We start from the raw sequence: 24,503 nt of genomic DNA on the forward strand, positions 1-24,503 counted from the left end.
ACAAAATATAATAAAACAAGAAAATGTTTAAAGATGTTTCCCTTTCTTCCTCCCTTCCTTCCTTCTCTCTGTCTTTCCTTCCCTTCCTCCCTCTCTCTTTAAAAAAAAAAAAAAAAAAAAAAAAAAAAGAATAAATGTTCAAACCCATACATTTTTTCCTGATCTATGATTGAACATTAAAACACTTAGAGGGAAGAATTTCAGGAAAATCTATCACTGAGAGAGCACACATTTGTGGAATAGAACAGTCTTTAAAACGTATCATTTTTAATGTAACAAAGTTTGACTCAGGTAAATAAAAAGACTCAGGGAACTCTTCAGTCAATGAAAATGATACTTATCACTTGACATGTTATTTGATTTTTAATAGTTATTTATATTACTTTTTGTAAAGGACAGCATCAACACCACATCTGTAACCTACTTATTTTCATTGCTAGGACATCTGAGAAAGAAAGAATGATGCACTCAAATTTGCTAGTTGACACAGCCAAGTTCTAGGCTATCATCAGAATAGTAACAGAGAATTCTTACCAATGAAATGCTTTTAGCAATACAAATGAATTTCTGCATTGAAAAATGTTAGTTAAATTGTGCGATTAATGGCATATAAAAAGGAGATGTTCTATAATTGAAATTGCTGCTCATGTTGGCAGTATTTCCTAATGACTTTTTCAAAATAAACTCCATATGTTTAATCCTAAAGTGGGTAAAATGATCATAGGGAGCTATGCTAGATGGTTTCAGATCACTCTAAGTGAAGAATACTTAGTCCTTGTCAAATAATTGACTGTATCCTTTGTTAATACAAATGGGTACTGAGTACCTCTATAGTTCATATGATTTGACAATAGTTCCTTTATTATTACCACAAATTGGCACTATGAGAAAGATTGTCTTTTTGACCCATGAATCCAAATTGCTAAGGCATCTTTAAAGAAGGAATAGAGGGGATGGAAAACTATGACTAGGAAGGATGACTCTATTCATCCTTAGTGTGAAGTTGTGAAAACAGACAAGCTTTACCAAAGGAATTTGGAGAACACTGAGTTCAGTGCTGAGAACTGGCTTTGAGGATGGACACCAAGTGAGAAGCATAAGGAAACAAGGTAAACAAATCCTGATCTCTGTGTGTGGCACACAATCCGGGTAAAAGCTGGATCTCTGAAATGGAAGCTGGGGTAATGAGAGAGAAAAACAATAAGACAAGTTGTTCTGGTCAATGGAAGGAATTTCCAGGCTTCTTCGACAAGCTTTGAAGATATATTCAACCCCTAAGTAAGTGAAGAGAGATCATTGATTATCTGAACAATTATACACCTGAAGTCCACGTCTAGGTAAGAAAAGGCAAATAAAAAACAAACTAACAAACAAAAAGAGCTTGGTTATGTCAGCTACTATTCACTGATGGCAAAGCCGACAACCCCTCATCGGCTCACCAGCGTGCTGTAGTTTTATTATCTTATTCAACCCAAAACAATGTTAAAAACTTTTGACCTGACTTTTACTTCCCACAGTTGCCTATTGCTCTTACCCCCCTCCTGGTAAAATTCCTTCAAACAGAAATCCACATTTGTTATCAATAATTTTTCTCTTCTCATTCTAAATTTCTAAATTATAACTCTAGAATTTCAATTTTAACACAAAATATTTGAAATCAAAATGTTGACTTTCTTCCTGAAACCTATTCCAGCTGGAGCACCCAACATCATGGGTGGCAGCAACTTCACTTTTCCAACATTCCAGGCACAAATTTTTGAGATCTATTTGACTCCTCCTTTTCTCTTACCCTATGCATCCAACACCAAGGCAATATAGTTTCTTCAGTCTGCTAATGTGTCCCAAGCATCTCAAATAGTGAGTGCCACAACGTAGTCATTCAATTCTTGTTGAATAAGTTTATGCATGAATTTTCAGGCTTCTTTGACAACCTTTGAAGATATATTCAACCCCAAGTAAGTCAGTAGAGATCACTGATTATCTGAAAAATTATACGCCTGAAGTCCATGTCTAGGTAAGAAAAGGCAAATAAATAATTCTAGTTAGAGTGTTAAGAATGGATCAGGTCAAGAAAAGTGTAACCAAAAGTGAGAAGGTAATAAGACTCTTAATAAAAACACTTGTAGATACATTTGTAAAACAAACGATTAAGAATTCGCAAAATTATTTCATTATGGTGCATGCTTACTTACCCTTAGAAACTACTGAAGACGTCTTCCTTCTAATGCAGGGTATTTCTTTATTGGTTTCTGTACTAACTGGTATGAATTTAGCAAACTTCTTTTTCACATTTCTTTTTTTTTTTTACAATTTGTGATTTGAAGTATAATCTTTTTATAATTAATTAATAATTATCAGCAATCAACAAGCATATTCTGCTTGTCATATGATGTACATTTTTATCCCCACTAAGTTCTTGAAATTTGTTCGGCATCTAGACTGTCAAAAGTATACAGCTATTAAGTACTATTACTTCTCCCTTTAAATCAACATCTTGCCTTCATTCTGCAGGTAACTAATTCCCACCCACAATCCTAACATTAATACTCTCTAGTCATTTTTGTTGCTTGATGTTCAATTTCTAGTAGCTTCCTCAGGAGAGTTTCATAGGAGTATTTATTTACCTTAAAGTTGACATGATCATAATTTTTCTGTGGCCTTTATATATGAAAATAATTTCTGCAAAATATTTTTGACTCACACTTTCTCTCCTTGAGTCTCTTTGAATGTTACTTCACTGTTTGCTGACAATAAGTATGTTTGTTGAAGTTTAATAACAATCTAATTTTCTATTTCTTAAAGGTGAATTAATCCTATTGTCTGTTATAATTTTTCTTTAAATTCCAGTAATTTTACTAAATATGTGTCTTGATATATTCATTTTGGATAATTTCTTCCCACATGTATGATCCTTTCAATACATAGTTTCATGTTTTCTTTTGTTTCAATTTCTGAAAGTTTTTAATATTTATATAGTTTGTTCTTTTAATTTTTTTCCTTTTCTTCTTTGGGAACTTTTGTCTTATAAAAATTGTTTCTTCTTTGCTTTTGCTGTATGGATGTTACATTCTTATGAACGTTTTCATCTCTATTATCTTTTGTCCCTTGATTAAAATATCCCTGTTTTAACTTTTACTAATTTTAAGTCAATATATGTAATGCTTCTTTGCTCTTGTCTTACATTTAGTTTAGTCTTTATTTCTAAAATAAGGCTTTTGTTTTTGTTTTTTGAGTTTTACCATGTATTTTATTTATTTGTCTCATTCAGATTTGTCTTGTTCTTTCTAATTATTATTTTTCCTTATAATTGTGTGAGAAAACAGGTTGTTCTGGACTTCTCGGAAGTTATCCGAATAGCTTTCTAATACTGTAGGCCTAGGGCTAACTCCCGCTTCCTTTACTTTTACAAAATGATAAAAACAAAACAAAAAAACATTCATTTACTTCCTGAGACCACCTAATCCTTTACCCACCCAACTCTTGTCTCAGAGTACTTCTCCACTGCTTTTGTTTTCCTTTCTTGCTAAATTTGCATTTCATTCCCACCTACTTTTCCTCAGAAAGTGATTTTGCCCTGAAGACAAAATTGAGTTATTTAAGAGAGTTCATATGACCGAGCTTGTGCCAATCCCTCTTACTTCTTTATGAATTGGAATGAGCAAAAAATAAAAATAAAAAAGAAAACCATCCCTGTTGAGTTGCTGTTCCCACACTTGTCTGCCACATTTAAGAGTTTTATAGTATTGGTATTTGGGGGTTTTCCTATTCTTAGTCCCGAATCTATTATTTTTTACTGGTAAAACAGCAAGTTTTCTCACAAATTAACCATACCAAGGAGTGTCATCACATAGATATAGAGGTCAGTACTGCAAAAGTCAAATTTAAAGTTGTTTTCACATAGGGAATCTTTGATTTACAAAAATGGGCCAAGGAATCATGAGTAACAGTTATAAGCTTAAAGAAGTACTCACAGTGGTATTGTCCTAAGGACTCAATAAATAGAGATGTTCTGACAATAAGTTAAGCTATTTAAAAGCGTGGAGGCTACGACCCTCCTAATTATTTCTAGCATCTCTCTGTCATGAGTTCTGTGTCATGAATTCCTAGGAGAGAGAGCAAGCTTAGTACTATCCAGTGATTCAGGAAATACCAAAGGTAATTTGGATGAAAAGAGCATTTTGAATGATTTATTTTACTGACTCTGAGTCCTAACTTCATAGAATTTGAACTTTGATAAAATCGTGTTAAATAGGAATTTAGGCCTTGAAAATCATGAAGTAGCTGCAACCTTGACCACTTTCTTGACCCAAATAAAAATATTTTATAATAATTTTAATAGATTTCATAATACATATGAGTAATTTTAGCCTCCCTCAAAGTGAGTTGTTTCTTATTTATTTATTTTTGGCTTTCTTTTGTTCTTTATGATTAAAGAGTCAGAATAAAAGCACAGGCTGTTAATAGGCTCCCTTGGGAAGGAAATTCTACTTTGTGAGTAGAATACACAAAAGTCATAATTTTAGTGCTTCTTATTAGGAGCAGACCATGTAGTCTAAGAACAATTTTCTTCTAAAGTTTTGATTCTCTCCTCCCTGCCATTCCAAAGCTTCTTTGATTTAATAAATTTAATTTTCCCTTATGTATGCATTTAAACACATACCCGCACACAGCATTTATAGTTAGATAACTGTATCGTTTAAAATTTTCAACTTTAGCATTAAAACATGATTTAATCTTATTAGCATATTGTAAGCTTCATTGAGTTAGCTATCTTAATTGGAAATTTAAATGCAAATCTACCATTTATAGACAGAGATATTAAAAAAAAACAAAACAGTACTTGGTGACCTCATGCTTTTGCATATTTTGTCATTAACTTTTATTCCCTCAGAAATAATAAAGGTAACCAAGGATTGCTCATTAGTTCATTCAATTTGATAATTAGTCTAGGTCTATTAAGGATCTTGAAAGTTTTATTTAATGTGACATTACAGAAGAACACAGTTATTGACAATAGAATTTCAGCATATAAATGAACTTAAGATTTTACCTAGAGCATTCAGTTCAGGACAAAAGAAAAATGATTTGCAACATTCACTGTAGATCTAAATTACCTGTCCTTTTTTAGAAGATAATTTTGTCAAATTCATAGACTTGTATTATAGCAACCTTGAATATTTTAGGAAAAAATCATTGCTTATTTGATACATAAACTCAACATATGGCCTTTAGGAAGTTCAAAATAATGAGGTTTTCCAAGAGAAAAATAAGATCAAGTCCTTAGGAAAAAAATGAAATAGCATATTTGCTTTTATGTGCTACATTTTTACAAGTCCAACTGTGGGTGTGGGGAGGTGGCTGTTTCTATGCTGTTCCCCAGAATAGGACAGATATTCTCTACTTGTTTTCTGACTTGCTAAACTGTCCTGTTCTTACTCTTAGGGCTAAAGGGAGCAGACTTTTCTCAGAGCCTTTTTTTCTGTACCCATTACCTTTCTGTGGTGCTGGTTTCTCTTGCAAACAGTATAGGCTATATAAGGCAAAAATAAAGCCCAGGGATCTAACTGTCATATTGCTTTTTAGATTTTGAGATCCTAACCAGTCTCTTCTTTTCTCTTCACCTTTCAGAGTCTTTTTTTATAGCTTGTCCAATGTTTTTTAGCTGCACTGAGCAGATTCTATTTCCATATATTTTACAAGGCTGATAATACTATTATTATTTGTTTGTTTGTTTTTCACAATCTTTTTTTTTGTATGCTGTATGGCAGGGTCCCATTTCATTATTTTTTCCATAAGCGTATCCCATTATTGCAGCACCATTTATGAATTTTCGTTTGTTTGGCTTGCTTGTTTTTGGGGAAGTGTGTGAACCAAGAACTGAACTCTGGTCTCCCACATGGCAGGTGAGAATTCTACCTATGAACTACCCTTGCACCCCCTTCAATTATCTGTTTTTAAAAATTTTTTTTCATTATATAATATAATATATATACAAAGCAAAGGAAGAAAAACGCAATAGTTTTCAAAGCACTCTTCAACAACCATCATCTCAGATGTTTCCTCCTAGCTGCTCCAGAACATAGGAGGCTAGAAGGAATAAATAATTTTTTTATCATCACAATAGATTTTTTTGCGTGGAAAATAACATATATATAAAAAAGCAATAAATTTCAAAGCACAGCACAACAATTAGTGTAGAATAGATTTCAGAGTTTGGTATGGGTTACAATTCCATAATTTCAGTTTTTTACTTCTAGCTGCTCTAAGATACTGGAGACTAAAGGAAGTATCAATTTAATGATTAAGCAATCATATTCATTTGTTAAACCCTATCTTCTCTGATAACTCCACCATCACCTTTGATCTTTCTCTCTCACTCTTTAGGGGTATTTGGGCTATGATCATTCCAACTTTTTCATGTTGGAAACGGCTTTCAATCTTTTAAAGAAACAAAAATAAGAAGAAATATTTTGTATTTACCCACTATTAACTATTTACAGTCTTATTCATTCTCTTTTCGTAACTACATCTTCATCTGATATCATTGTATTTCAACCTGAAGAATGCCCTGTGCTAGATTCTCTTAACTTTTGATGGTCTACAATAGTTATTTTGCTTCATTTACCCAGGAAATATGGATATTTAACAGGAAATATAGTACTTTCTTGACAATTTTGTTGTTGTTTTGTTTTCTCTCAAAACTTTCATGATGTCATGCATTGCCTTCTGAGAGGCACTATTTCTAATGGATTTTTGTGTTTTTTTGTTCCCTTTATGTGTAGTTTTAAAACTTTTTAGGATTTTTCCTTTAGCACTGGTTTTCAACACTGATCAGGATGTGCCATGTGTGGCTTCTTTGTGAATTTTGTTGAGGATACATTGATTTTTGCTTCATCAGATTTGAAACTATTTTCAGTCTGCATATGTTTAAAATATTTCTCTATTCCTCCCTCATTTTCTGGGTTTCTGAATATATACATGTTATATTGATCAATGTCATTTTAGGTTACTGAGGCTTTTTCTTTCTTTCTTCCTCACTTCCTTTCCTTCTTTCCTTCCCTCCCTCCCTCCTTCCTTTCTTCTTTCTTTCTTTCTTAAACTGTTTTGTTCTCTGTGTTTTAGTTTGGAAAGTTTCTATTACATCTTTCTTTGAGTTCACAGATCTTTTATTCTTCAGTTTCAAATGTGCTCTTAAGAATAGCCAGTGTATTTTTTATTTCAGACAATGTAAGTTTAAACTTCAGAAACACATTTGGTCCTTCTTTAGATATTCCATTTTGGTTCTCATCATGTTTTCTTTTGTTTTAATTTGAGCATTTTTAAATAACTTTTGTAATGTCCTTGCCTGTTAAAACTATGATTATTGTTGTTTTGGGATATGATACTATTGGCTGATATTTCTCCTAGTGATAAGTTTCATTTTCTTGCCCTTTGGCTTGTCTTATAATTTTTTTATTTGATGATGCATAGTGTGAATTTTACATTGTTAAAAATCTGGATTATGCTTCCTTTCTTTAAAAAATGTTGCATTTTATTTTGCAAGCAGCTAAAATATATTTATGGATATATTTGATATCTTCAAGGTTAATTTCTAAGTTTTATTAGTTGTGGTTATAGTGTGGCTTTTACTATAGGGTTAGTTGAAATTTACTATGAAATGTGACCTTTCTGGAGAATATCTGCTGATGCAGTTTTGCATGAGGTCTATTCACTCAAGCTGATTAGAATTTAATCATTCCTCAGCCCAATCTGAGCTCTGGGAATTCAGCTTATAGCCCCCTATTATTTTTTTGTGCTGCCTCATGGAATTTCTCCCTATGCATGTTAAATTTAATATCCCAGAGGTCTCCTACAGCAATTTTTGGAGTTCCTTCTCTGCATAGTTCCATCCTCTTTGTCACACAAATTCCTACAGACTTGGTCTCCCCACACACTGGTATCTATGATTTCATCTCAATAGGGTGCTGATGCTCTACTTTTATTTTTTCACCCTGTGCTCCTCTCCAAAATGTGCCCTCAAGCAGAAAACCGAGGCAATCTCAGGACTTTTCCATTTGTTTCCTTCTCTCAGAGATCAGTTGTGTGTTATCTCTTTTCAGTGTCTCAAAACACCTGTTTCACATATTATGTCCACATTATAGTTGTCTTCAGTGGGAGGTAAAGTCTGTTAAGAGTCACTTTGTCATGGTGGGAAACCATGAATTTTTAATAACCCTAGTCCGCAATGTTGTTTGATTTTCTCAATTAACATTCATCTGCCTGGGCTTACGAAAAAATTAATCTTTTAAGAGATTTTTTTATGCATTATCTAAAGTAGTCTTTTCATTCCTGAGCCAATTTTCATTGATGACTAATTAAAGCCTGTAGAGTTAAATAACTAGTAATTTTAAAGTTATTATGTGGCTATAGGTCTTAACTCTCAATCAATTATACTTCCTTATCAAATCTTATCAAATATTTTTGTTTAAAAACAGAATATAAGTAAAATACTTGTGAGGATGAACACATATAGAGCATAAAGCATAACTCTCAATTAATCAATTTTATTTCCTTATCAGATCTTTTAGTTTAAAACAGTATATACTATAAGTAAAATACTTGTGCACATGAGCACATATAGAACATAAAACAAAGGTGAGTTAATAAAAGGAGGCCACATTTGAACGGGAATTCAAAGATAGTGATATCCAGGACTGGAAAGCAGCAAATGCAAGTTAAACAACACAAGCAAATGTATGAAAGTGTCAGTTATAAACGGAATACAGCAGTCTAGAGTATTTCCTAGGGCAGTGAGTCCATCAGAAATGAGAATAGTATCAATTGCAGAGTCATAAAGACTATGGAAAAGTTATATTACGATGAATGTAAAGATAGCACCATTATAGGAAAACAAACAAACAAAAAATCTGTAGTAAGTCTCTGATAAAGAAATACCTGGCTGATATCATTCAAGTACTCATCAAATATTTTCAAAGAGCCTCCTTTAGCAAAGGAATTCCTTCCCATTTTAAGAGAAATGACATGGCAAAAGATACCTAGTATTATTTCACTAGTTTGGTGGGAAATGTATGTGTCCATATATAATCAAAAGTTAAGGCACAATATAATGAGTCAGAGTAATATATTTTAAAAACTTATAGAGTGAGAGGAAGGAAATATAATTCAAGTAGTAAATGTGGAGAAGTGTTGACAGATATAATTTCACTTAAATCTTGCATATTATGAGTTCAGAGTCCAGAATAGGTGAATTTGGAATCAGTGCAGAGCAATTTATTCATTGCTTCATAGGTTCACCTAATAAATGTTTGAATCATATCTCATAAATCTCAACAGACCAGAGATGGATATTCAGGGCTGTTATCTCAAGTTTTTAGTATAAAGCTCCCTAAATTTAGGCTGCCTATAAAATCAGAGAAAGAGATAGTAAGTATAAGTCAAAATAGCATGAGAGAATGGTGTTTCAAAAAGATTTTTTTTTATTTTGAATTTAAAGAGTCTACATTTTGTTATATTTGTCATTTCCGATTTATGACACTGAAATTTGCAATGATTCATGACCTGGTCTACAATTAAAAGGAAATATTCAGAATTAATGAAATGTAGCCCAGATAGTAAATACATTGCCAAAATTTAGTTACCTGGGAGAGGAGCAACGGTGTACCTCCTGTACCTGACACTAGTAATGAATCATTTAATATCTCTCTCCCCTCTCTCTAAAAAAGAAATCAATGAACGTAAAATAAAATAATAATTGCCAGAAAATAAATGCAGACAGTATTAAACATGCATATTATACTTTATACAAATAATCATGTCAGCTAAAAGAAATAAGTAAATAAATAATAAAATAGTTAAAATGGAAACAATTGTCAATCTTTTAAATTGCACAGGTTTTTTTTTTAAGTGAAAACCGTTATAGCTACAAATTGTTTTTTCTGCAATATTATCTTCTCTTTTTATGAGCTTAACTTATACAAACTGAGGCAGCGAGCTGAAGTGAGCGTTGGGGGCTCGGAGGCGCCTGTGGCTGCCACCATCCCTGTGCTCAACTGCATCTTAGTCAGAATCCAGACCTGCCCTGGCCTGGGCTCAGGAATGACTTCAAGTATTTCTAAAGAATGATCACAACCTTCTCAGTAGAAGGTAAACAGCCTGTGGTGATTATGGGTAGAATGACCTGATCGGCCCTTAAAGGATCGAATTAATTTAGTTCTCAGTAGAGAACTCTAGGAAACCCCACAAGGAGCACATTTTCTTGCCAAAATAAACGTGGATGGTGCCTTAAAAGTTATTGGGCAACCAGAAAATGAAGTAGACATGGCTTGGATAGCGTGAAGGAGTTCTGTTTATAAGAAAGTCATGAATCAGCCGTGCCATTCTTAGACGGCTTGTGACAGGATCCTGCAGGAATTTGAAAGTGAACACATTTTTTTCTAGAAATTGATGTAGAGAAATAAAAACTTCTCCCAGAATACTCTGGCATCCTTTTTGATGTCCAGGCGGAGAAAGGTATTAAGTACAAATTTGAAGTGTACTGAAAAGAATGATAATGTGAAGATATTTTCTGATTTAATTCCATTTGTTTCCTCCTCACCCCCGCCAGAAAAAAAAAAATTACATATTTTTACATTAGAACAAAAAAAGACATTGTTAACTTAAAATCTATAAATAATTTTTTCTAAACATGGTGTTTTTACTTTGCACTAATCTTAACTAGACTGTATCAGGTACCACTTGTGAAATATTTGTTGTTTTAACTACTTTAATGCTCACTTCTTGGGGGTCAGAATTAGGTCCCCAGCACCTGTCAAAGGCAGCGTGTACACTAGGACAGCCCAAAGCCAGAGAGCACCTGGTAGCATGAGTTGAAACAGGACCCATAGAGGTGGAGCTAGACAGATGAGTCCAAAGGGCAGGCAAGGATTACAAACAGAAGAACTACAAAACAACTTGCATTTATTTATTTATTTTTTGCATGGGCAGGCATCAGGAATCGAACCCGGGTCTCCGGCATGGCAGGTGGGAATTCTGCCACTAAGCCACCTTTACATGGCTTCCAACTTGTATTTTTAAATAAAATTGTATCAAAATAGGGGCTGTAAATTATTCTGGTTATATTATTATTAGTAAAAAAATTCGGTTCACTCAGGAACTTAGTGAACTGAGAGCTCCACCATATTCAATAGGGAAGGCAGAGATGAGGAGACTAACTTTTTGAGGGTTAAAGGAGAAGAAAGGGTTTTAGACCTTTAAAAATTGTTTCTCATCATCAGTGAGATTCAAAGAGTAGTTACAGAAAGAGCTCAACCTAATAAGCATAATGAGTAAAATTAAACTCTAAATGAATTGAGAATAGATACTGCAAGAAACCAAAATTAGTTTTTTAGAAAATAAGCTTCACAACATCAAAAACTGAAACATAATATTTTTAACCCATCATGTCAACAAAGATTTAGATTATGATATCCAAGAAAATAACATTTTCAGCATTATAAATTGGCACAGCATATTAAGAGCATAAATTAGCAATACCAATTAAAATTTCAAAATGTTCATATCCTTGAAACCCAGAGTGTGCATTTCTAGAAATTAATCATGAACTAAAAATAATGGCCAAGAGTATTTGTGAAAGAATTTTTTTAAATAATAGTTTGGAAACAGCCAAATGTTGATCAGAAAAGACGCAACTAAACAATATATCTATATAGTGTAATAGTCTACAGTACTTAAAAGGCTTGAGGTACTAAAATAAAAAAAAAATTCAATGATTGCTAAGTGGAAGAAGCAAATTGTATATAATAGCCAAAATCTTTAATAAATATTAATATGTGTATGAGAAAAATATGCTGCAGAGTGTTGACAGTGTCAGCAGTGGGGTATTCTTTTTCTCATTGGGTATTTCTTTTCTGATTAGATTTTGTGCAACTTTATGATGTTTACTTTCATGAAAGAAACTATTGACAATAAGAAATTGTAACCCTTAGTTTAGCAGTAAAATGAGGGTACATAACATTCAGAGTATAAAGGAATTTTTATATCTTCCCATAGAGGGCAAGCAAAAAATAAGTCAGACGAAGGAATCAATCTCATATATTATTCATTAAAACATGACTGCAGTAAAAAGTATAAAGCATAAAAAAACATATAAATTGGGAACAATGTCTTAAAATTGAACGTCTTCAGATAATTGTATTCAAAAGACTATATAGCTGGATTTACTCCCTTTGCTCATAGTTTATTTAAACACTTTTTTATAATTTTAATTTTGAAAAGTTCTTTTCACGTGAAGCAAGAGGTATACAAGATGTTAAGGAAAAAGTCTTAAACATCAGACTGCAATTGGTAAAAATTTATCAATTCCCATTTAACAGTAATTCCAAAAACTGAAGTATCATCCATGTTTTTGTTTCTTTGAGATCATGTCCTGTGGTTTTCAAATCTCTGCATCAATTATTTTGTTAAGTTATCTTCACCAAAATAAAATTATAAATGTATATTATATTTGGTTAAAACTCCTGAAATGTTTCTTCTTTGACAAAAACCTGAGAAAACTGCTGAATGACAGTCAACACTGACATCCTTTGACCCATAAAGAGTGTTTAGTTTTGGGTGAATGACCAAGGCATTCAAACATTGTCCTTTTTATTTATTCCAACAATAAATAAAATCACCATCTTTACTTTGTTCCTTGTCATTCATAGGATGATATAACTAAAGTATCTCAGGACCTGTTCCTTCATCTTACAATCCTGCTGTTATTGTTTATTTCAAATCTACATTTTAAGTACTGTAATATGCCACAAGGCTGGGGGTCACTAACTGCACCCAAATGCATTTGAACACGCACGACCTGATAAAGTTTATTCTCAATATGCGAACTAAATGCATTTGTATTTGGAATTTACTTTTTTAACTGGGAGCCTTATAAATTAAAATTCATATATAACAATATTTACTAAAGGATAGTTCATAAAAAAAAGATCAAAACTAATCATGGCAATTATATAAATTAACCCACTTTTTCTTGAGGAGCATTTTGTTTTTACCACTGACATTGTTTATAATTGTCTGTACATGGTCACAATAAAAAGCATGTCAAATTTAAATCAGTTTTATTATTATTTATAAGTTCCTACAAAAGAAGGTGACCTTTACTACTTGCACTCAGGGAGACTGATTCCACTACCTCTGTTAGGTCAAATGAGAAAAGTAAATGCTAACTGTGTTAACCTTATTTCTAAATTCTGTATCTATGGCATTCCGGCTACAAATTAATTGTACTATTACATCTAGATTTGAGAAAGGACAGTCTGATTTGAATTATGTAATCATGACCAGATCAGGATTTATATAAGTGTCAGGGAAAAAGGAAAGAGCAAGGAAAGGATGGAAGAAAGAAAAGATAAAAAAAGAAGAGCTAGAGAAACGAAGGAAGAAGAGAGATGAAATGAGAAAGGGAAGGGATGATGTGGCAAAAGAATGGAATGGTGAAAAAGGCAAACCCTCTCTAGTGGTATACTAATTAGGAATAAAAGAAAACAATCAGAACCTTTAACGCTAAATGTTGAATACAGACTCCAAATAAAGGAATTTAAGTTCTGAACAATGTCTTCAGTTAATCATTTTTTGCTATAAAGCCTAGGTAGTGAAAGAGGATATCAAAGTCTGGACTGCTTCCACCAACCTCCCCTTATGCAGAACTATAATATATTGTCTCAGTCAATCTTTCAATTAGTCTGTTTTTTAATTGCTAACAAGTCTGTTTCCCATCTCATTTCTGGCAAGTGATCATCTTTCTTACCTCAACCCATTAAGCAAAATGCCCCTGCTAATTTATGTCAACTGTCTTGTTTCCTGATCTTCCCAGATACAATTCTTCTGAATGAAGATTACCTCAACTTCCACCTTTTCCCTAAAGTCTTATTTTCACTCTGTCATCTCTTTGACCTGAGGTTCTTCTCTTCTATCTATTCAATTCCTACAAAGATCAATAGAGGGCTCACAAAGTTTCCTAAGAATGCAAATGATTACATATTATTTAAGGTAGCTCTGGTGGTACTGTTAGAATATACTGGAGCAGAGGAAATAGGTGGGGTAGAAAACCGTAAGTGTCTAAATTATGATGCTTGAGTGTGTCCATATATATGTTTATGAATGAAATGAAAAGGTTAAGCTTAGAGGTTTTGAGAAGGTTTATTCAACAAATGATAAATTTAGAGAAATCAAATTGGCCTTTGTATTGAATGAGGTATTCAGAAAAGCATCAAAATTAATTCTAATTCTTTAAATCACAAATGATGCAAGAAGCAGTGTTACAACTGAAGGTACAAGGAAAGTTGGAAGGTGAAGGGGAGAGACAATCTACAAAAGATTTTTATTTGTTTGTTGTCCAGTATGTAGGTAGGAGATTCCTACTAGCGAAATTCTAATGAAAATCACAGGGATAAGTCTAGAACTGAAATAAATCAGGGCAATAAATCTGCCATTGGATATCTACGAATGATGAGAAGTATGTGAGAGGAAGACAGAAGCCAATCCAAGAAACTCTCATGCAATCCAGAGTAAAACCTAACACATACCATAGTCATCTCTATACATTCCTGATGGTGGTATACTACAAAGTAAAGCTTTTGAGAAATTTAATTTTTTGTTTATTAATCAGACATTTATCTAATTCAATTATGCATTTATAATTTCCATGCTTTTCTCAAGTTTGTTATCAACGTTCGAACTAAGTACTTTTTTAGCACCTAAAAATAAAGTACATTTTAGAAGCAGATGCTTTTAAAATAGGTTCTCCTAGAAACAAACATCTGAACATAAGTTTTCTTCTCTTAACTTTGTTATGTAACACTGTAGCCCATACATGCATGTGTGTTTCAATTTAGCCAACATTTGCACATAAGGTGAACTATCTTGATCCATAATATTTCGTAGAATGGCTTTATCTTTGTAAATATGAACCGCTCAGAAATTTTGCCCAAGTTCACCTAGGTGGCAGGTGATTGAGCCAGGGCATAAACTCAGATCTTCTGAAATCTTTGAAAAGCTGACATTTTTCCAATATGCAACAAGCTTGAATATTAATCTCAGAAGCTTCTTTTACATGCAAGAATTACAAACTACCTAGGCAAAGCTATTCACGCTCATACCAGAAGAAAAGGAATCATGGTTGGGCTACACATCCTAAAATTAGAACAAGAATGCCATGCAGGCTTCAAGGCAGCCTAGAAGCCTCAGTTAAATGACGCTGTGGCTTTTCACTTCTACCAGTTATACGATCTAAGTGTTTTCTAAATAAAAGTTTCTCTCTTCGTGCAATTCTCTTGCTGTCATGAACGGTCTTCTCAATCCTATCCTTTGGATATCTTATCTCTGCTTTATGGTTTCCTAAGAACAGGTAACAGGACAGTTACCTTGTAGTGGACAGGCCTGAAGACAAGATCTAGCTCATGGTACGTGCTCAGTAAATATTTATTGAGTTGTCTCATTCAAATTCTCTTCCAGAAAGTTTCTGATTTAAGAAATAAACATCTACTGGATTATTGGTTCCTTTATTCATAAAATGGAGATTATATTTCCTAATAATATTATTGTCAAGGTTGAATGCATTAATACGTATACATCATTCAGCCCAATATTGGCACTTGATATATTTTACCTTTCTTAACCCTTGTGAAAATTTTCTCTGTTTTCCATCCTTTGAGATATAGGGGTAAATCATGATTAAGTTATCTTGGTATTTTTTGAAGAAAAATATGTAAATACTTAAAAATGAGAAAAAATAATGCTATTTTTCCATAGTTAAATGCATTAAGAAAGTTAAGACACCTAAGTACTTAATGCTTTGAAATGCTAAATAAATATTATTGTTGCATCATTAGTAATTCTGTATGCTTTTCCATATTTTCTACCTAATATTTATTTATACTCATTGAGATCTATTTCATAATTAACATGCAATTAGTAAGAAATTATGGATGTATAAATGAACACTGCATTATTTTGGTTTTCATAAAAGTATAAGCAGTTTAACCACAAAATAAGATGGTTTATCACTTCTATTTTCCATCTACTTAATGACCAAAGTATAAGAAGAAATAGACAAGCATTGAGTAAGAGGGATTTGCATTAAACAACTACATACAAGGTGTTAAAGGTACTTGCCGGGTTTTCAAGCTATTTGTCAACCACTAACGTGTCCCTGAGCTGTTAATTATTGAAGACAGTTATTCCACTAGTAAAAGATGCCTCATTAGAGTAACAGGAGATAGATGTTCTCATTAGACACTTCACTGTTTTGAGAGCTACCTGCCAACTTTGTCTCCTTTGTTGGCAAGCAGAAATTTTGCTCAACTGGTACTCCCTATGTTTTCTTTACATAGAGTTTGTAAAGTCATATTAGAAATAGAAAATATTTTATTTTAAGACTTTATATTGATTACACAAGAAAAGGATAAACTTTATAAGGCTCTTTTGAAATATATTGCCTAAATATGAAGGCTAAAGCCTAAAAGACATGAAAAATCTTTAAACAAGAAATGCATCTGCAGGGTGGGAAGAATTTAGTTCTCCTTTGCACAATGCTGTATTACTATTAAGTCATCCAGCTATAGCATAATGTCTTCATACATAATCATTAAGGATGTGGAAATTCCAAAGAAAAATATATAATTGTTCCATTATTATATTTTCTTAATCAATTTACTGACACTATTTAAGACTTTCGTAACTCCTAAAATTGATGAAATTTGCATTATGTCCCAGAATATTGTTCATCTACATGAGTGTTCCATGTACTCTGAAAATGTATCCAGAACCACTTTTGGTGGAGATTTCTATAAATGTCAATTAGTTCAAACTGGTTAACAGGGAAGTAGAGGTGTGTGGGACTGTTCACACCCTGCTCTCTGTGCCAAACTATAAGTCAGAAAGACAAACACCTATCAACACCTCCAGGAGAGAAGTCTCACCAAGTGGAGGGTAGCAAAGAGCAAATAGCACTTGCCAGCTGGAACAGCAGTCCTAGGATCCCAACCCACTCCATAGGTTGTAGATGTCAGGTCACCAGCAAAAGCATGACTCACACAGGCTCTAATGGAAAGACACTTACTCATGTAGAGAAAAATGGAGCTGGGTCAACTTCACTATTGGACTTGGTCCCCCATGGCCAGCTGAGAGATGTTCTATGCATAGCTTGTGCCATAATGGATGGATATGCTTCCTCCCTCCAGGAACATATATCAATGGAGTTGAGCCAGATGCATAAAATGTACATTCTTTAGCCAGACCCTCTCCAGTGAATTATACATATGCTTGGGGCAAAAAGGAAAGGAATGTGCCACACGCCACCATCTGCTAGGGAATGTGTTTTATCTCCAGCATTCTAAGAGAGTCAGCCAGGATTAGCATCTTATCCTAGGAGCCAGGCTAACACAGTCCTGAGCACAAGATTCACTTGTGCGTCACAGGGAAAGGCAGCAGGCTGCATTGGGACCATTCCCCATCACAAGGTCTGGTGTAAGACCCTGCCGCTGTGCTGCTCCTCTAGCACTGGGGTCCCTAACCAGTTTGTCTTCTTCCCAGCTTTCAGAGTTATCCGTTGTTTTTCTCTTGCACAGTTTCCAGGGTTAATGGTTGTAATTATTGGGGAGAAGCAGGGAGAGATGGATTTATGCCATCTTGCCCAGACCAGAGAGGCCACCTTTCTAAAAGATGGATTTTGTCAGGTAACTCATTGGATCTCTTCATAAAACTATACGCATATCCTCCATGAACAGATATAAATAATCTTCCATGGGGGGAGGTCAGCCATACTCTATGAATCAAGTCTATGTAAAGTCAACTCCATAGACTTAATCTTTACCCATGGGTTACCACATTTGTCCCTGAGTATTTCACTAAATCCAATGCTACATCCCTAATTGACCCAGGTGCAGCACCCATATATTAGTTGATTTATCAAAGGAGTACAAAGAATAGTCTCTAATTCTACATAGCACAGCTGTGTTTAACCAGATGTCATAAAAGCTAAGGATAACAGAAGGGAATAACAATAAGAGTGTAATTTACAACTAAGTATTTGTTAAATATGTTCCAAAAGCCCACAGGAACCAATAAACCCATTGTTATGAGAAGGCTGTTCCCTAATAGCTCCAGGAATCCTCCTGATTTACCATTTATTCTATCTTGTTTAAAGAAACTCTCCCTCCCCCACCTACTGGGAGGTCTTATATACTTTATTATATGTATTAAACTATATATATTATATACTTGCAGTGTATCATATACCTTAATACACACACACACACATACACACACACACATACATGCAGTATGTATTTCCTTACCAAGCTATAATATACATAAATGAAGTGGGAAACAACCTTTGTTACTTTGATGTTCATATGTGTACACAACAATGTAACTAATGCCTGTATCAAGATAGTACACCCTAAAATATTCCCCTGTGCCCACCCCCACAAAATTAACCATTATTTATAACTTCTAACAGAAGTAAAAATAGTGCTACTATATGATTTCATTTATGTAAAGTTATGACTTCTATTAGTGAAATCATACAGTTTGTCCTATTTTATGACTAGCTTCTTTCACTCAATATTTCTGGACATTAATCTATAGTAATTTCTCATATTGGTCATTCTGTTTTCTATTTACCTTGCGAGAATATAGCATGATTTATCTAGCCATAATTCATTTGATGAGCATTTGAGCTGCTTTCTGTTTTTCGTTTGTGATGTCCCATGAATACTGCTTAAAAGGGTTGCAACCAGAGGCAAATGAGGCTCTGAACCTCAGTAGCTTCCCCGCCATACGATGGAGTATTACTCAGCAAACAAGGAAATGAGCTATTGAGACACAAAAAGGCTTGGTGGAGACACAAGCTTAGATGCACACATATCTCTAAGTGAAAGAAGCAGTATGAAGAAGGTACATATGATAGGATTTCAATTATATGTCATCCTGGAAAAGAAAAAACCCTAGAGGCAGTATGAGGATCAGTGGTTGCCAGGGGTTCAGGGGAAGGGGGATGGGATGAACAGTGAAGCAGAAAGGATGTTTAGGGTGATGAAACTATTCTGTTTGATACTGTGATGACAGATGCATGACATTATGCATTTGTCAAAACCCATAGACTTGTACAACACAAAGTGAATCCTTTGTAAACTACAGGCTTTAGTTAATAATGTTTCAATAGTGGCTTATCAATTGTAACAAATGTACCACACCAATGGAAGCTGTTAATTGTAAGGAAATGATGGTGGAGGGAGAGGCTGGTGGGAAGGTTGGGGAGTAGAAGGGACATATGGGAACTCTCTGTAGTACCTGTTCAATTTTTCTGTAAACCTAAAAATGGTATTTAAAAAAAGCCTATTAATTAGAAACAAAATCAACTGATTGTATAAAATTTATGGGTGTCCTTACTGTGGGAATGTGGAATTATATTTTTGCTATAATGTGTCTGCAGGTATGCAGACTGATATACTCTTATAAATGCAACAAGGATGATGTTATTTTGGCAGGAATGCAATTTAGTAAACAAAATGCTGTCAAGCTTGGAGTATAAGAGTGTATTATTTGTAAATGTAAAGTAAGAATATACTATATACCACCTCCAGTTAATCTTCACTGTTTCCATGCTTCCATCTGCATACAGTCCTACTGTAGGTTGCATTCTCCTTGGGTTTTCTGATTTCTTCTAATAAAGTAATTTGACAAATATTATAGTTCCAGGAATCTATTACTACCCAGTGCTGAAATAATGATACCAAATTTCTTACAATTGTTTCACCTTTTAAATAAAGTGTGTTTCTCTGTCCTAAATCTACTTTTTCCAAATTACGCAGACTGCAAATGTCAGTCTTTACTCTAAAAAGGAGTACAACAAATTATTATTTGAAAAGCATTTTAGGTTGCCTGGATAAAAAAGGCTTTTAGCCAACTTTCATTACTAATATTAACTGAACTAAAAAAGTTCTCGTGTTTACTATTACACAGTATTATTACAATAGCTTCCAGTTTCTTTACCTTAAATTAGGCAATTAGCCTAGAAAAGTGAGAAAAGAAAATATTTCAAAGAGATGAAATTTTAACATTCCTAATTGTACATTGATGGCTCTATATAACAATGGGTCTAAAATAAATCTCTAAAGTAAAGTATCCATGAAACTATAAAAATCATATTTTTATAAAGTAATTTATGTTCAATGTTCTTCAAATTACATTGAGGACACAATAGCTATATTTCCTAAGAGAAGAAAAGCTTGTTGGTCTTCATGTGCACTATAAACTAAGATGATTTATTCAATAATAATTAACACTTACAATGTGCAGTAAAATGAAATGGTTGATTTTGTCAAATATGGGGCATAATCTGCAGTAAATGCTAAAAGAAATGAAAGAATACAGAAATCTGGATGTCTGAGAAGACTTTTCGGAAAGTTTTCCTTAAGCCTGAGGGTAGACATGAGAGTAGTAGCAACTTCACCTCCCACCTAGATGTACAAACTCATCTGGCTGAGTTTCTACAATATTCATATTTACTCAAAATTTATCTTTATTTTCATACCACACTAAGGTTTTTCTCTTTTCTCTTTCTTGATCTCTCTCCCTAAAATACACACACACACACACACCCCTGCCAAAATTAACTGATTCCCAAGTAGTTAGGATCTCAGTTCTCTCCTTTCTCCAACACTTCGCATCTCAAAATATTTGATCCTTTTTGATCTCTTGGCTCATGCGTCTATCTATTGTTATTTATCATTTATACCTGAATTAATGTCTTTTCAATTCACTCACAGCACCTATAATAATGGCTTGCAAACTTTTGACAGTAGCCTACTTGAGGTCAAACATTCAGCAGTTCACTTTGTTTCCATCCTTTCACTTTGTGTAGACCCAGGGTCTGGGCTTCTGCTCCATATTGAGAGGAAGTTGCTGCATGTAGTTGACCGGGACAGAAGTAAAAAGTTAACAGACTGCTCCAGGGAGGAAAGAATGTACAGATGGTATCGTAAACCACTTATCTTGTAAAACATTAAAAATCTTCTCCCATGATCACTGTTAATAAAAAAATCTCTAAACCCCAGTGTCAGAGACCCTGCTGAAACTTTATTCTTATACCTTATGGAATGTCTTTGTCTTAAACCCTTATAAGCTCTCCCTTGCAGCCCTGCCTTCGTAGAGCGCTACCTTCATTTTCCAGATGGTCATCACTGGAGACCCTCTTCTGTTCGTAAGTCCTAATAAAACTCATGTCTGATTTCATGCTTAGCATGTTCTTTGGTCTTGGGCTGCACCAACCCAAGGCCTTCAAAAGCTGGGTTCAAACATACTTCCTATTGGAGGGGATTATAAAAATTAAGTATACTGGTGTAAAGAAAATTGTTGAATTGTGAATATGTCTGCTTTAACCCTGGAGTTAGGAATGATTTATATTTGAACACTAAAACTTACCTATTAGACACAATCACCTAAAAATAAGATTTTAAATATTTATAACTTCATGAGGTTAGCCACATTTAAAAGAATTAAATTAATTATAATTAATTTACTAGTAATTTAGTATTACCTGGGAAAAGTTACAATGTGTAAACACTGGCAAATCTAAGACAAAGGCTATTATTCTTCACTGATAGCAAATCTTCCCCAAATTTGGGAGACTCACTGCCATGATTCCTAAGTCATGCATAGTTTAGGCTTTCTGATATTGCACTGCTATATTGCCTGGTAGCCAGTTATTTTTGAATGAAGAAGTCTTCATGAATCCCATGTGATTTAATAATTTTAGTTTTGCATATCTTATTTTAATATTGAGTTATACCAACCCATGAATAGTAACAGCTAGTCTTTAGTTGTATTTGAATTCAAACTGAGAAATTACATAAATATCCATCCAAAAGAACAGAAAGAATCAAGCCATGGAATGTGACGAGATTGGTCATGATTTACAGAGGCTCTGGTTTCTCTTCACATGATACATTACAAAGTTAAGTGTGGGATGGAAAATCTTCCATGATTGGACATTCAGCCCCTTCCCATATCCCCTTCTTACCTCTGTATTTCTGCTCTTCTCATTTTACTCTTAACTAAGACCAAGCAGCTTGTTTCTATGCACATCATTCTGTTAACAACCCTTTAGCTTTGATCATTGCTGTCTCCTGTTCTGTGAATACCTTTCTCACATTTCTTGACCTAAATAACTAACTCGAACTGTAGTACTCATATCAAGCTCTGTCCTGTCTAGAAGACTTTTATGGGCTCTCTCGTTGGACTATGTGTGCCTTCATTGCACATCTATAGTTTCCTGTGGGTACCTTTAGGGTTCTTATATATTAACAAACCTTACTGCTTTGTTTGAAAAAATAAGTCCATAGTCCCTTTCATTTTAATCTTTCCTCACCCATTTCATTCCTGCCCCTGCCAATTTCTCTTAAAACTATGTTTTTGAACCTCGGACATACATAGAATAATGAAATTATTCAAAAGGAAATTCAAAGATCTGGAGGCTATAGTGATTTTTTTTCATTAGGTACTCTTCAAATGTAGCCTAGATGTAGCTTTGTGGTAAATTTCAAATTATTTAATCTGATCTAAGAAACTATTAGAGTTGCTGAAACATTCACCAATATTTGGTCTTACATATGATGTGAGATATTGAACCAATGAAAACATTTTTAGATTTATTTTCCACAATTTCATTTGTTTTATTGTGAGGTAAAGTTAAGCATTCAGCTTTTGCCATGCTAAATGACTTGACACATTATTCTTTCATATAGAAGCAGTATAGAATAGATATTTGAAAAATTGGAAATTCAATCATTAGGCTTTCAAAGTTAGTAAACTTTCATCACGTTTAATGGTGTTAGAATGTTTACTTTCTCATAAAATGATATCAAAATGTCATTACTTTGAAATACAAGCCTATAATTTATGTGAATGCTATTTTGCTAGGAAATCAAACATTTTAATCATTATTCCTTTATTAATTTGTACTATTATTTTTTTATTAAATGATAGAAAAGTAAAAAGTATCCTAATTTTGGAATAAAGGAAAATTATATATTGGATCTTCCTATGAAAAAATGAGTCCGAAAATATTTCTTTCTTTTGTTTCTACTTTTGTAAAGGATTGTGAAAATCCACTAACACTGGTTTGGAGAATGAGGATTGACACTGACAGCTCCAAACATGAACAAGCAGCTTCATGTTCCACACAGACTCTTGAGGATTATAGTAGATCTGGTGAGGCATGCTCACAACAATTACGGGAAAATATAAAGGAAAAAGTTTTAGGTGGGCATAAAACTAGGATTTTCAATTGGTAATAATGTCTCTAGAGCTATTAGAATTAAGTCTGGGTAAACACTGGGATCTAATTTGACTGACATTTTCATTTATGGTGTTAGTGATAATGTAGGTTTATGCAAGAGAGAGACAACTTAGTGATTGCAAAGAACATTGTCTTAACAATCTGGGTTATTTTATGTCTTATTTTAGCCTTTGAATTAAAATAAAACTTATAAATCTTAGCTTTCTAATTCATTTTTTTTTTTGCATGTGTAACCCAGAAAAGTCACATTCTTTAATCTTCATTCAATATTGCTGGGTGTAATCTTTTCTATTGTTTCTACGGAAACTGACCCACTCAATTGTGGGTGGTTACTTTTGGTTAGGTGGTTTCCATAGAGATGTGTCTCCACCTAGTCAAGGTAGGGTTGCTTAGTGGAGCCCTTTAAGAGGGAACCATTTTGGAAAAAGCTTCAGAGCCAACAGAGCCAACCAGCCTTTGGAGATACAGAAGGAAAATGCCCCCAGGGAAGCCTTATGAACTAAGAAGAGAAAGCCAGCAGACATCTGCCCTGTGCCTTCCCAGCTGAGAGAGAAATCCCAAACTTCATTGGCCCTTTCTTTGGAGTTAAGGTATCTCTCGCTGGATGTCTTAGTTTAGACATTTCTATGGCCTTTGAACTGTATACTTTTAACTTGATAAATTCCTTTTTTAAAAGCCCTTCCATTTCTAGTATATTGCATTCTGGCAGCTTTAGCAAACTGAAACAGCAAATATCATGTAGATTAAAATGACTATTCAAGATGATGCGATTAATAATTAAAATACAGTTGTCATGTAACAAAACAAAATTATATCTGAAACAAAAATATTTTTATCTTCAGTAACAATAAATATGTGAGGATGAAAATAAGAAAGGTTCTTTTAGAATAGTTCAATAAAATGAAAGACTATAAATACATAAATAGCATATGTATTTCACGTATATGCATGTTATATCTTTGAACAGAACATAATAAACTCTATCCAAGAAAAGTGGAGCCAATATATTCTAACGCCGTTGCCATTTTGTAGTTAGAGCTCCCCTAAATAAATGTGCCTAATTCTGGGCTTTATATTTAAAAGCGCTCTATGCTAAAAACCAGAGTAGGAATCAGTGATTAATTGAAATAGTGGGGGGGGGGGGGGA

At 33.7% G+C, this 24,503-nt stretch overlaps 1 long non-coding RNA gene and 1 pseudogene across 7 annotated transcripts in view; one reads left to right on the forward strand and one right to left on the reverse strand.

Moving 5' to 3' along the window:
• Positions 1-24,503, reverse strand: part of LOC143661972 (uncharacterized) — a 531,445-nt gene that overhangs the window by 268,124 nt on the left and 238,818 nt on the right. The window lies entirely within an intron of this gene.
• On the forward strand, positions 10,050-10,538 carry LOC143662524 (dihydrofolate reductase pseudogene; annotated as a pseudogene).

The sequence above is a fragment of the Tamandua tetradactyla genome, chromosome 18 (assembly GCF_023851605.1).
Source record: "Tamandua tetradactyla isolate mTamTet1 chromosome 18, mTamTet1.pri, whole genome shotgun sequence".
In the NCBI taxonomy this organism is placed as follows: Eukaryota; Metazoa; Chordata; class Mammalia; order Pilosa; family Myrmecophagidae; genus Tamandua; species Tamandua tetradactyla.